This window comes from Nothoprocta perdicaria, unplaced genomic scaffold, assembly GCF_003342845.1.
Source record: "Nothoprocta perdicaria isolate Ctin4 unplaced genomic scaffold, notPer1 scaffold_105, whole genome shotgun sequence".
In the NCBI taxonomy this organism is placed as follows: Eukaryota; Metazoa; Chordata; class Aves; order Tinamiformes; family Tinamidae; genus Nothoprocta; species Nothoprocta perdicaria.
Window position 1 is genome coordinate 2023273 of NW_020454150.1, and position 12382 is coordinate 2035654.

At 47.7% G+C, this 12382-nt stretch overlaps 1 long non-coding RNA gene across 2 annotated transcripts in view; it reads left to right on the plus strand.

Annotated features, from left to right (window-relative positions):
• The window catches only part of LOC112951856, a 97885-nt gene extending 85570 nt beyond the window's left edge, over positions 1–12315 (plus strand). For both annotated transcript variants that reach the window (XR_003250284.1, XR_003250283.1), the window contains one exon: positions 12062–12315. This is a non-coding gene — a long non-coding RNA (uncharacterized LOC112951856). The remainder of the gene's footprint in view (positions 1–12061) is intronic.
• The last annotated feature ends 67 nt before the right edge of the window (positions 12316–12382 follow it).

Genomic DNA, 12382 nt, shown 5'->3' on the forward strand with positions numbered 1-12382 from the left:
TCTTTCACTGAACATGTTCTCCATTGTTTTAAGCTGTCCAGAAATGATGCATCAGCTCTGTCCATCTTCCATGACTTCAGAAGCGTAATGAATGTCACCTTTCTTCCCGCACAGCCCTCCCCTGCCCACGTGTCACCCGTAGCAGCTGCCCCGTGGTTGTCCTCGGTGGTGGCTGTTGTCTGGAGATGCTTCCCAACGGTTGTCCCATGCAGCTGAAGCTCTCCCGTCTGTTTGAAAACTTGTATCCTCCTCTTAGTCTCTTGAGCAGACTTAAATAAGGGTCACTCACCTTGTTTCAGGAGAGGCAATTGCCAGTGCTCATGTGTAAAAAATGTCGTTGGGTGGCTGGAGAAGAGGAGGGGGAAGCAGTTGAGAAGGAAAGTCTGCAAACTCAGCTTGCTGGGGCGCATCAGGATGAGCCCAGGCATGAAGCAAAGGGAGAACTCGGAGCTCTTCATTATCTAATACTCCCCCAGGGCAGTAACAAACTTGCTGCGGAGCCAGCCCGGCTCTCAAGCACAAGGGCTGGCAGGGAGCGAGCACACGCTGTGCTCAGAGTACCGCCGCTGCGGGAACGGCTCGCCGGGTATTGAAGCCATCTTTAACACAAAATATCTCTCTAAGGGGTTTGTTTCTGTTGCTTACTGCTCTGGAAGGGGGTTTAAATCCAGAGCAGTGCCCTTTTGCAAGGGAAAGGCTGTGAAGTTAGGAGGCATGCAGGAGGAATCACAGGCATGCCTTTTCACATCCCTTGTGTATGAACTGAGACTGTCTCCTATTTGCCTTTTGGACCTGGGGAGGAAAAAAAAATAAAAATAAAAAAAAAAGGCCTCTCTTTTTACTTTAGTTGTTTGTGGCTTCCAGCCATTTTCTGGTACTTGGTGGCCCTTGCCTGTTGTGTGCTTCATTTCAAAGTAGGTCATCATTTTTACACTGCAAATTCAAGTGCAGAATGTGTTTGTGCGGAGGCCAAATGTTTATCCCTGAAGGGAAAAGGACAGCAGTCCTCTGGTGTGCCCTAGTGTTTTAACTGCTCTGTTTTGGATTTCCCGAGGGAATGGGGTTGGATACCCGAGGTAAGGAGCCCCTTTTTCGGGCGGTAGGTTAGTTAGGGTTCAGTATGTGGGCATTAAATTGGTTTAATGGCATCAGAGTCTATTTAGGATCCTGATGGAAAGCATCTTTTCYCTCAAAAAAAAAGGTAGAGGATCTGCTCTTGTTTGTATTTTTAGCATTTGAGAAGTCCAAAGTGATTCTTCATATAGGCAGTTTGATCTAGAATAAATGCGCTCTTCTTCCTGCTTCACAATAAATTAAATGCCATTGCYAGTAGTTTAACCTCTGAGGTGGCCCTGGGTGAATGATCACAGTTCCAATGTTTGATACAAATAGAGGCAGTAAAGGAAGAAATAAAGAAAGAAATGTATGAGAGCTTGGCCAATACAGTGGAGAAGAAAAGAATTGTCCCCATTTTTATGGAATGTCTTTTATGCTGTGGGCAAACAAAAGCCAGGTTGGTTGGAATCTGGTTGAGGACTGCTGGAGGATCTGTCACAGATCTTGTTTTCTGGAGTGGTTACAGCAGAGCAGTAAGCAATGGSAGTCTCCCCTTTATCACTGTTTGAAATTTTATGCTTTACACAGGTCATGTCACAGTGATAACTCATGCTAGTACAATCCTGGGCARCCCAAAGTGCTCGGTGTAGTTGCTCTGTGTAACATTATTTGCTTTTTGCAAGTGGTATTCAGGAAACATCTAAGTGCATCAGGTTAAAGGTGGACCGAGGAGCAAAGGGGAAGCTGAAGACTTTTATATTCTGCCCTGTCTTGTCTTGTCAGCTGTGATAATGCTGCTCTTCCTTTTCTCCCTCCTCTAACTCTTTCAGGAGAAAGAGAAACCAAAATCTGCCCTGAGGTTCCCCTGGGACCCTCCGCTTCCAGATGTTGGTTTCCTGAAACAGGAGATCTCGCTTCCAGCTCCGCYGTGGAGTCTCCGTCTCCATGTATGCAGGAAAACCTGTCCCTGGGTGAATGGAACGGGCTCCTCAGTGTACATGCGTAGGCAGCGGTTAGAAAGCAGCCCCTGCTCCCCTCCCGGGAGGAGCTGATGGAGAGGAGCATATGGCTTCCTGACCCCTTCACACGCCTCCTGGCACCGCCTGGATAGAGTTATCAGCTCCTGCTCCCGCAGGGCTGCCCCTCGGAGCCGAGGGGCAGGGGTGGAAAGCGGGAGCCGCGGCAGGAGCGGGAATTACCGATGCATTTGTGGAATGGACCGCACGGGCTGGCCGGGGAGGAGGGGAACGTGCACATCGGTGCTCGTGCCGCCGAGGAGGAGCTGCAGGCACCGCAACGGGGGCAAAACAGGCAGAAAAGCACGGGGAGAGATGACTGCAACACAGGTATCCAGATGCCGGCGGGTCTTCTTGGGTGAAGCCCGTCCTTAACTCTTCCCACCACTGGTATTCTGCAAGCTGCTTAATGCTTTGCAGCAATGGGGTGTGGAACCTATGAGGACAGTGAAGGCTTGTCACGTTATTACAAAAACGCAGACCTGGTTTCATAATGAAGACTGAGTTTTACAGTTCAAGCAGAGGCTTCGTTTCTTTGCTGTGTGTGAAAACAGCATTTGCCTTCCAAAAAGCTGTAGTGCTTACGTTCCAGCTCCCAAATTAATTATAGGAGAATTACAAGTAGGCCAAATAATTAGTGTTTAAATTAGTTTGCACATTTGATTTTAAAATTAATGCTTAAAATTTTTAAAGATGTTTAGCATCACATGTATTTTTAGTAACATAATTATAGGTTCTCCAAAGTAGCTGTCTAGCTCAAAATGATTTAATTCTTGTGTTTTGGCTACACCGAATAAGATGAGATTTAGAGTTTGGCCATACAAACAACCTTTACTCTCCCCATTGCAGCTGTGTTGAGCAGCAAACAAAGAAAAGATTCTGTCTGAGAGTATAGCATTAGTCTCCTCTGGGAGTAGTAAAAAACATGATTTATTTATCATGTTGCTGCAAAGTCAAGTGTGAATTAGGTGAATGCCCGAGATGTGATCATTTGTCTCCCATCCTCACCATGCACGGGATTTCAGTATTAAGTGATCCAAGAACTACAGAGTGTCTGTTAACTTACTGTTTGCACATYTGGACTTCAGATTTCAACATTAATCGTGAAATGTAATCATTTATAACTTCTTATTGTGGGTAAGTCACCTGGTCTACGTTCTCTACTGCTGCACCTATCTAATAGTACTTCTTATGGGGAGAAATGGCATACAACTGGTGTGACCTGTGGTCTTACCTACTGTAATAACGTAGTGAGGGCAACTTTCTTGCCAAGTCTTTGGGTGCCTTTTCCCTCACATGCAGATGACGACACTGGTGAGCGCAGTTGGACAGTCACTATGAGCTGCTCTTCCATCAGCATTAAATACATAAGCTCCAAGCGTGCTCGTGTGCTGCTGCTGGATACTCAGCTTTGAAGATGAGATGTTAAACCTTTTACTTCTTGCTTCTTTTGATTATTAAGTAACTCGTGTTTTTCTTGAAGGCAGGCAGGCTAGACCGAAAGTCCTGGGCACATTCAGTCTTGAGCCACTATATTTCTGCCTTCTTAAGCAACATGAGCTCTCATTTTCTCCTACTCCCCCCTGACTCCCTGTGCACTACTCCCTTCATYTCCTCCTCCTCCTCCCAGCCTTGCATTTGGTTTTGTGCTGCCTCCTATTCCTGGAACAGTCTCCAAGTCCCTGCTGCCAAATTCACCGTGCCAATCTCTGCTCTTGCGAACCTGTTTCTCCCAGCAATCATTTCTAAGTTGTTTACTCGACTAATTATCTGTCTGTGTGCTTGCCTTCATGTATTTGTTGTTTAGCATCATGTTTCTTGTGTGAGATGGTGCATATTGCAGTATAGGGAGTGTATTTGCCAGGGTTTTGCTGAGCGTGGTTCGTTTCTTTGTGCAATGATTAGTAATGAATTCTGCTCACCGTTCTGAGTGCAGGATTTTTCATCAAGTTCACTGTTTTCTGCATGCTGTTGAAGAACCCTTTTGTTTTATCTTAAGGTAATTGCTGGACTGTGAAAATTAGTGTCTGTACAGCAAGCCCCATAAGGCAGCTTGTCAGTATAGGTGTTTTTATCTATTTGGATGGTACGGTGGTGGCAAACGCATCTGGTACTTGGTAATATTGCTGTCATTGCACAGCACAGCTAGTGCATTTTAGCCTAGACCAGCTCTCGGTGGCACAGATGGAGGTTTATCTGCTTACCATTTATAAAGCTCTGTGGTGCTTTTGTTTGTGGAATGAGTCTTGCCGTGAAAACACTTGCAAAAAGGCACAGGAAGATAACTGATGTGGTCCCCACAACCCGTGTTTGGGCACCTTAAAATTGCAGCACCCAGATCCTTCTGTCTTCAGCTGCAGTCCCTGACTGCTCGAGCTTGCCCGACTAAGAAACCTCAGTATTAACAGAGCCTTGATCCGCTTGCAAGCAAGGCTGCTTTTGTTCCTGAGTTTGCCTGTCCTCTTWATTAGGAGATTAATGAGGTCCTGGGCTTATCCATGCCTGCGTGAAGGAATATTTAAAAGATGCAACTTTGTAGTAGAAAAGCAAATCTACTTGTAATCAGTCAACTAATTAAAAATGCAAGAATGCAGCACCCACTTCAGCAATTAAGGCTATAAAATGGGAAGAAAGTGAAGAACTAGTGACTTGCAATCCCAGTGATGGATTTAAATGAATTGATCTATTTGAGAGGTGTGTGTTTTGAAAGCGGTTGCGTGTGTTCCTGTTGGTTGTCTAAATGCCCGGTCTTGCCGAGGGGAACAGCAGGTCGAATGTTGGGATTCCTGCTTAAAAATGGTGGTAAGCATGGCACGGTGCAAGCTGTGGTGTGGAAGTAAGCATAAGTTGGCCATTTGCTGCTCTGATTTTTGTAACAATTACAAATACAGATGGTTTGAGAGAAAATTAAAGAATTCCACCCACRTTAAGACAGGGAAACCTAACAATAGCTGCAATTCCGTGCCTCCCTGTTCCCCCAGCAGGCTCCTTCCTGCTGTCTCTTACRCGTCCTTGCGTGCATGGAAAGCTCTGAGTGAAGTTGCTGCGGGGTCTGCCAGGGCCATGTGCACCCTGGTGGCCCTGATCTGCCTCRTCCGGGGCCTCCTCCTCATCCTCCTCTCCTGCTTTTGGACTGAGGACAGGCGGTCTCAGGTCTTTGGAGCAGACAACCTAAGCTGAAGGCAGACGGACAGGGAGCTGCCGTGCGCAGCCCAGGAACGTGGTCTTCTGCAAGCCCAACAAATTCAGACCACGTGAATCTTAGGTTCAAACACACAGTAATGGGTAAGCACAGCCTTTCCTGGGGTTTTATGCCTTGGTAGAGCATACTTAGAGCTTTCTTGCGATCTCAGCTTGGACAAGCTTTCAGTGTAAGGGGCTACATGTGTTGTGGTTGGTCCCTATTGTCATAAATGTTCATAGGTAAAAGAGATTGGAAAAAATATTAGTTACTATGGCTTATAGCTGCTATGGGTGCATACTGAGCAGCTGAGTGTATGGATCGGCCTGTTGCTAGCTAAGGTGAAATGTTCAAAGCATAACTCAAAGGAAGAGTTGTTGGGCTGCTCTCATAGCTATTACAGATATAGTTTCATATCTTACATTTCTGTATTAAGACACTTTGGTTCCCACACCAAGTTGTTCTTGTTTTTGCCACAGTTTGACTTTATTTCCCTACTTGATTAAGTTACTTAGGAGGAGACAATAGAGAAGGCAGTTTGCTTTCTGCAACAGAAGCATTTATCTGAACTGTGGTAGTCGGGTGCATGAGGGAATGGAAATCAGATCCTTGTCCATATCTAATGCGGAAGGAACTGCTTTTGTTTCCTGTTCCCATAGCTGGGGTGAAGATGTTTTGCCATGATAAAACATACTTGTTGATTGCTGATGTAGGCAGCAGGCTGACAATGATGTGTTCCCACAATTTGGGGTGACCTAAGTATTCACTTATCACCTGGGCGGGACTGGAGAGCGTCTTGGAAGCTCTCTGGGTGGCAGGCTCCAAACCTGCCCTGACGTTGGGTCTCTGTCCCACGAATCCTGGGTCTGCAGATGGGCATCAGCATCTCCTTGTAGTTACCTGCTTTGGGTAAAGGCTTCAGGTCTGAATGTGCGTAAGTGTCAGGGGAGGCAGAAACTGAAGGAAATACAATTCCAGAATTAAACCAGCAAGATTTGRTGGAGAGCGGAGGGGAGCAGGAGGCCCCGGAGCGGCGAGCTTCCCTCCTCGGCCAGACACGTGGGCAGCTGGCAAACCGCACGCTGCTTTTGTCAAGCAGAAGCATCATGAGCTGCTGAAGAGGGTTTTTTGTATGTTTTAACATTTCTTCAGTTGTGTCTGGTCTTTAGGCAAGAGAACAACTGCTTTCTCTTCCCAAGCCTGTGCTCTGCCATGGCAGTGAGRCAGGTAGGGGCTTGTGGTGCTGACAGTGGATTTGAGGGAATGTGTCAGCGCGTAAGTTTGGAATTCCCTTCCTTTAGCAGATTTGTCAAGTTAGTTTGAATGTCCTTAAGCAGTGGTGTGACAGGGGAGGCAGGGGCTGGGAAGCAAGTTGCCTGGAATCTTTTATCAGGAAGCCTTTTTTGTTGGCCGGTGGAAAGGCTTGGCTTCGCATTATGAGCAGGCAGTGGGGTGCCTAGCCCTGGCATTTGCAAGGGAAGAGCTAAACCTGTTGTTTCTTTTTTACACTTTGAGAGAATAAGAAAAGAGGGATTTACTGCAAACGGGATCATTGGAGGATGGGATAGGCTTGACTCRACATATCCCAGCAGCGCCAACCTTGCGGAGTGGCACAGCCCTGGTGCAGCCTGCAGAGCCAGCCTGGGCCATGTGTGCCTTAGCCACGTCCCCAGCTTCCTAGTGATGGCAAGAGCATAAACTGGAGCCTGCAACTGATTCCTTTTGCTGTGCTGAGAGAACTCACGCAGACCTGCGGGGCCTGGATTGCAGTTCAYAGCTCCTGCAGGAGGTGTGAAGCTGCCCGCTGGCCGGGGCGGGCAAGGAACTGCTGCTGCCTCCTGAGCTCCTCAGGGCACCAGAATGGGCTTGCGTGCCAGTTGCATTGCAATGGAGCTGCAAGTCCCACAGTACTTTTTTCATTACTATTATTTTGAGTGCAGGATGCAGAATATAACCAACATTTTCTCTTTGTGCTCTTACTGCTTCTCATGTAAGTGTGTTTTGCTTCCAGTGCTCACCAGATTTTTGCATTCCCCGGAGCAAAGCTGCACCTGAAGGCCTGGCACATTCCGGCCGGCGCGTGCGGCGCCTCTCCGTGAAGCAGACAGATGAGGAATTTTGTGTCATGATGACACCATTAAAATGGAATGGGTTGGAAAATCAATCGGATTCCTTTCCTGATTACTGTGTAACTCAATTACTGCCGTCCCTCCGGGGCCCAAAGCTACAACGGCTGCACAGAAGTGCAGAAGAAGGAGCTCTGAGCTAGGGCTGTTATGTGTGAAGACAGGGTCCTGCCACCGTGCATTCCAGAAAGTTGTGTTGTATTATGCCTAGTAAAAAGGCCGGAGGAATGTGCTCGTGGTGYTGGTTTCCAGGACGGTAAGACCTGCTGTGGCTCAGCTGAAAGAGAGCCTGTGTGACAGAAATTCCTGATAATGATGTCAAGTAACATCCATTATCTTCTGTATCCTTGGCCACAAATATACATATATACACACACATATATGTATTTGGCTATATATAGGGCCATCAGCCCTATATATGCATTGTTATGCACACATACAAATATGTATAAGTACGCGCRCRCACACACACACACACACACACATGTGTTCTGGTCACTGGTTTTGGACAAGTGCTTGTCTTAAGCATTTGCAATGATTCCCTGCAATAATTTCAAGGCATCGTTGACTCCTGCCTATCAGGCACTAAAACCACACACTTCTGATGGTTATCTTGCTTCGCTATCACATAATTTGCCATGTGGTTTTAGCAGCTGATAGYGCGCAGAGCGGTTTGCGTCGCACATGAGCACTGTGTATCGCTAGGAAGCAGAACCTCAGCGCTGTGTGAAGGATGTGTCTGAAGGCTGGGGGGTGGGAGACAGTGGAGCTTGGAGGCCACACGATGCCCTCGGGGCCGAGCGSAGCCCCTGCACCCTGGCACCCACCCGAGGCCTCGGCCTCAACCTCGGTCTGCTCTGCCCTCTGACTGCGGCCTCCTGCAGCTCGCGCCCAGCTAATCCCAACAGAGCTGCAGGAAAGGAGCTTGGAGCGCTGGTTTTCTCAAGCAAGGAGCCAGGTATTTTCTGTTTTCTTCAGGAGGGAGCAATTTTCACTGTGATTGTGGGTGGGTTTGATGGTGTTTTTGTTTTGTTTTTTTTCCAGCACAGGTCTTTGGGGGATTTGCATTTTGGCTATGAGTGGTTTCTGACAGCGCTCTCACCTTTTAATATAAACTATGGTTGGTGTTTTTGTTGTGATACTTTTTTTCTTTTTTTTTTTTTTTTAAACCAGCTGATGTGGTTCCCAAAGGGCTTAATGCGGAGCGTGCCAGCTGGCGTGCCCCCTGGCTGTGAAGCCTTGTTAAAGAGATGGGAGCTGACAGATTCTTGAGCAGCAATCTGATACAGGCCTTTTTATTATTATTATTTGGTTTTTTGAGCTCGCCCGTGTAACAAATGGGGGCTTGTTTGGGAAGTTCGCTTGGGGGCTGAATGGAGTCATTGTTACCCAAACACTGCCCTGATTCACAGTGTCCAGCGCAGGGGATTCCTCTGCCCTTGCCCCTCAGCTGGGCACTGCAGGTGTAGCAGCCCCGCGTAGACTCCCATTTCACTCCCGTTGTGCACAATAATCCAGTTGTCTTGAGATGTTCCTCTTGAAGATGATAACCAGGAGATTGTAGCTATGGCTCTTTGCAAAGCAGAGACTGCGTTTCAGCAGTGAAAATAGAGGTGAGTGAGTGGAAACGAGGAGGAGAAGTGTTTTCTAGGGTGACGTTTTGGGGATGGAGTGCTGCAGAAGCAGTACAGTGCTTTGCAAAGATTTCTCCTGGTTCAGTATATTCTCTGTTTTATTGCCATTACAGTGGCAGCTGGATTACAGACTCTTCCAAGGAAACATTTATTTGGAAAKCTACATCCCTCTTTATTTTCTCCTGTGAGAACCACTGCTTGTATGAGATGTTTGAAGATAGTGGATGTTTCAGAATAATCTGATTATTCTATTTTAGCCAATGGGATTTAAAAAAAAAAAAAAGAAAGAAAGAAATATATATTAGGGAAGATACTGACTTGCAATTTGCAGCCTTCTCACTTAAGGTTGAGCATGAGGAATCTGCCATTTCATATGAATTTGTTACGTAGTGGTCAAATGAAGACAGCTTCTCACTGCAGCTGCTGTGCACTGAGCTGTGTTTATTGTGTGTATCCTGCAGGGAACTTGCCTCATGCAGCAGATACAGCATTTCCTAGATGTTTCTGCCCAACCTCTATCAGACCTGCAACTCCATTTGCTGCTGTCTCTCTGCAGGTCAGCATGACCTGGAAGCTCCAGTGGCAGACTGGAGGCTGCCAGCATCAGGGCCTGCCTTGTAGGGTGCAGGCGATGGGAAAGACCTAGTGTATGTGTGTGGGAAGGTGGTTCCACTCGCTTTTGAATGGTGCCGTGGTTTTTGGGGGTACAAAGCTGGTGCAGAGGCAGTCCGCGTTGACTTGAGCTGGATTGATGAACCATGCCCTGCAGGCAGTTCGAACAACGGGCCCTTCAAAGTCACTTGTCACTCAGTAACAGAAAAGGGAAAAAATCTACTTGAATTCCAGTTTTTACATCCTCCCAGGGTTATTTCTGCCCCTCTCTTGTGTGCTTTTTCTAATGAATGGYTGAGAGAATGTAGAGACAAAATTGAAAGATGGTCAGTCTTCTGCGTAGAAGAAAACCTAGCACCTGGTCACACTGGCTGAGCTAAATTTCCAAACACCATTTTTCAGTAGAGAGGGGCATTTGGGCTTGGAGAGCGACAGGATCCAGCTGAGTCTGGAGAACAGAGTTTTCAGGTGTGTTTCTTCTGGAGCCTCCCAGTGTGACCTTAAATCGGGCTTCCTGTGTCCTGATTTCTCCTGTGGAAAATTAATGGTGTAATGTGCTTTACATTTATGCTCTACAGCTATTCTGAGCACCTCATCAGGGCTAAGGTTTCATTGTGCGCCGCGCTCACCAGTCCCTGTCCCGCGGAGCTTATAGCTTAGAAGTTATTTAGATAATACTGAATGATCACACTTGTGTAAAAGCATCTGCCTCTATTCTGTCCACCAGCACAAAGTTAGGGATATTGTATCTGTTCATATAAAGCCTGCTTGTCTTTTTGTCTGTGCTTCAGGCTCTACCAAGAGCTTGGAAAAGAGCCTGGTGGGAATACTTAGAGTTTGACTTCTGGCCTCATCTGTGAAATGATCTTTTCCCTGACTCAGAGGGATTTTTTTCTGTTTAGTAATGCACATTACAAAATAAGCATCTGTCTCAAACAAGCAGTTTCCTTTCTGGTGTAGATAGTTGTTAAAACCCTGGCTTACTCTATACAAATCTAATGTCAGTTTTACCCCCRTGATCAAATAGGTCTTCTAATATTATTTCTGTATCAGAATGATTGTGACAAAAAGCCTGAAGAAAAGGGAGGAATGGAGACAGGATGATGAACTGTGTGTTTTGTTAGTACTGCTTTTTGGTTTTGTTGCTCGTGCACCTCTTGGCATTGCAGCTATGCTGGCTGGGTAGGGGGATATAAGGGCTGCTGGTGGTGGAGCTCCTGTCTGCAGGAGCATGGGGGTGTAAGTGAGAAAGAATGAGAGAGAAGTATTAAAAAAGTGGGGTTTTTTTTGGTAGAAACTTCTTTTAGAAAGCTTATTGTGAGCGTGACGGACTTGGTGAGCAACATCTGGCATGAGGGGTGTCTTTGCATGAGCTCCAGATCTGCCTCTGCGGAGAAGGACAGCAGATGCTCCCTGAAAATGTGCCCACATCCCAAGTTATGGGAGCTCCCACCTGGGAGCTGTTTGTGTGTTTACAGTTGACRATCACATTTCTGGTATGGGAAAGAAGATTCCATAGTGATTTCATTTTATTTTGAAAGTAAGGGCAATTTAGTCACTTTGCCTGGTGTTTACATTTGGAGGCTTGGTGTTTGTTGGCTTTGCTGAGCATTTTATCCGGGAAAAATAACAACATATGGTGAAAGAGTCTGCTGACATGAACGCAAAGCAGGCGGGAAGAGAGCTCCACAACAAGAGGTACTTTTGCATGTATGAAAATGGCCCAGATTCACCTTGTGCTGCTGGTGGCTTCAGATGGGCTTGGTGCTCTTCAGAGGCGTGGAAGAAGAGGTGAGGAAGGAGGCGCCTCCTCTTCACCATCGCTGAGTCCAGCGGAGCAGGGGTTTGTCCTGCAGCTTCTGGGCAGCCCATGTCCCTGGCTGTGGATTCCTAAGGGAGCTGCCTCCCCAAATGGGTGTTTTGAGAGCCCTGCAAGAATGTGGGATCCCTCCCACCTCACAGGACGAGTGAGGTGGGAGTCATGGGACAGAGGAGCTGTGGGGGAACTCGTGTGGATTTGAGGGGTCAGGGCATCCCGAGAGCCCAGAAAGTCACTGGCAAGGACGTCGCCAGATGAAGGCAGCGTCCATCTCCTGCTCCTGTTAATTTTAAACTGTAAGCAGGAATGAAAGTGCTGCATATCTTGTGTTCAGCGGCGTAACGAGAAGTGGGGGAAGGCCRTATACAGCAGCTCTGTGTACCCACCGTAGCACATGTAGATCCCACCCGGGGTCACTGCCGAGGTCTGGACCTTTCCTGCAGAGACCATTGAAGCTGTTCTGCAGCTCTGCCAAGCTCCTGCACACACGGTGTGTGTCACATGCCAGGGACCAGGTCTGCCTGCTGCTCCCCTACCACCTGCAGATCCCACCATGTCAGACCTGTTAAATACCCCGAATCCGAACCGAGAATTGACTTTTTCTTTTTAAATTGCAGGATGCAAAGAGAAGGTGCCATCATGTGAAGGGGAAGCAGCTCGCTGAGAAGCAGGACGCAGGGGAAGGCCAAGCTTGAGAGCTCCTGAGTGCAGGATGACGGACTGATCTGCCCTTGGACACGAGAGCCGCCCTCYTCCGAAGGACTCGGCCGAGCGAGAGGAGAGGAGCAGGAGGCAGCGCCCGGAAGAGCGATGGGAAGGGAGGGCCATGGTTACCTGAGATAAATGGCCGGTCGCTGGGAGTGGGGCCCTGCAGCCGTTCGCTCTCGCCCGGGCCGTGTGCGCGGCGGGCGCCGCGCTGCCGCGAGCTGCTGCCGGGC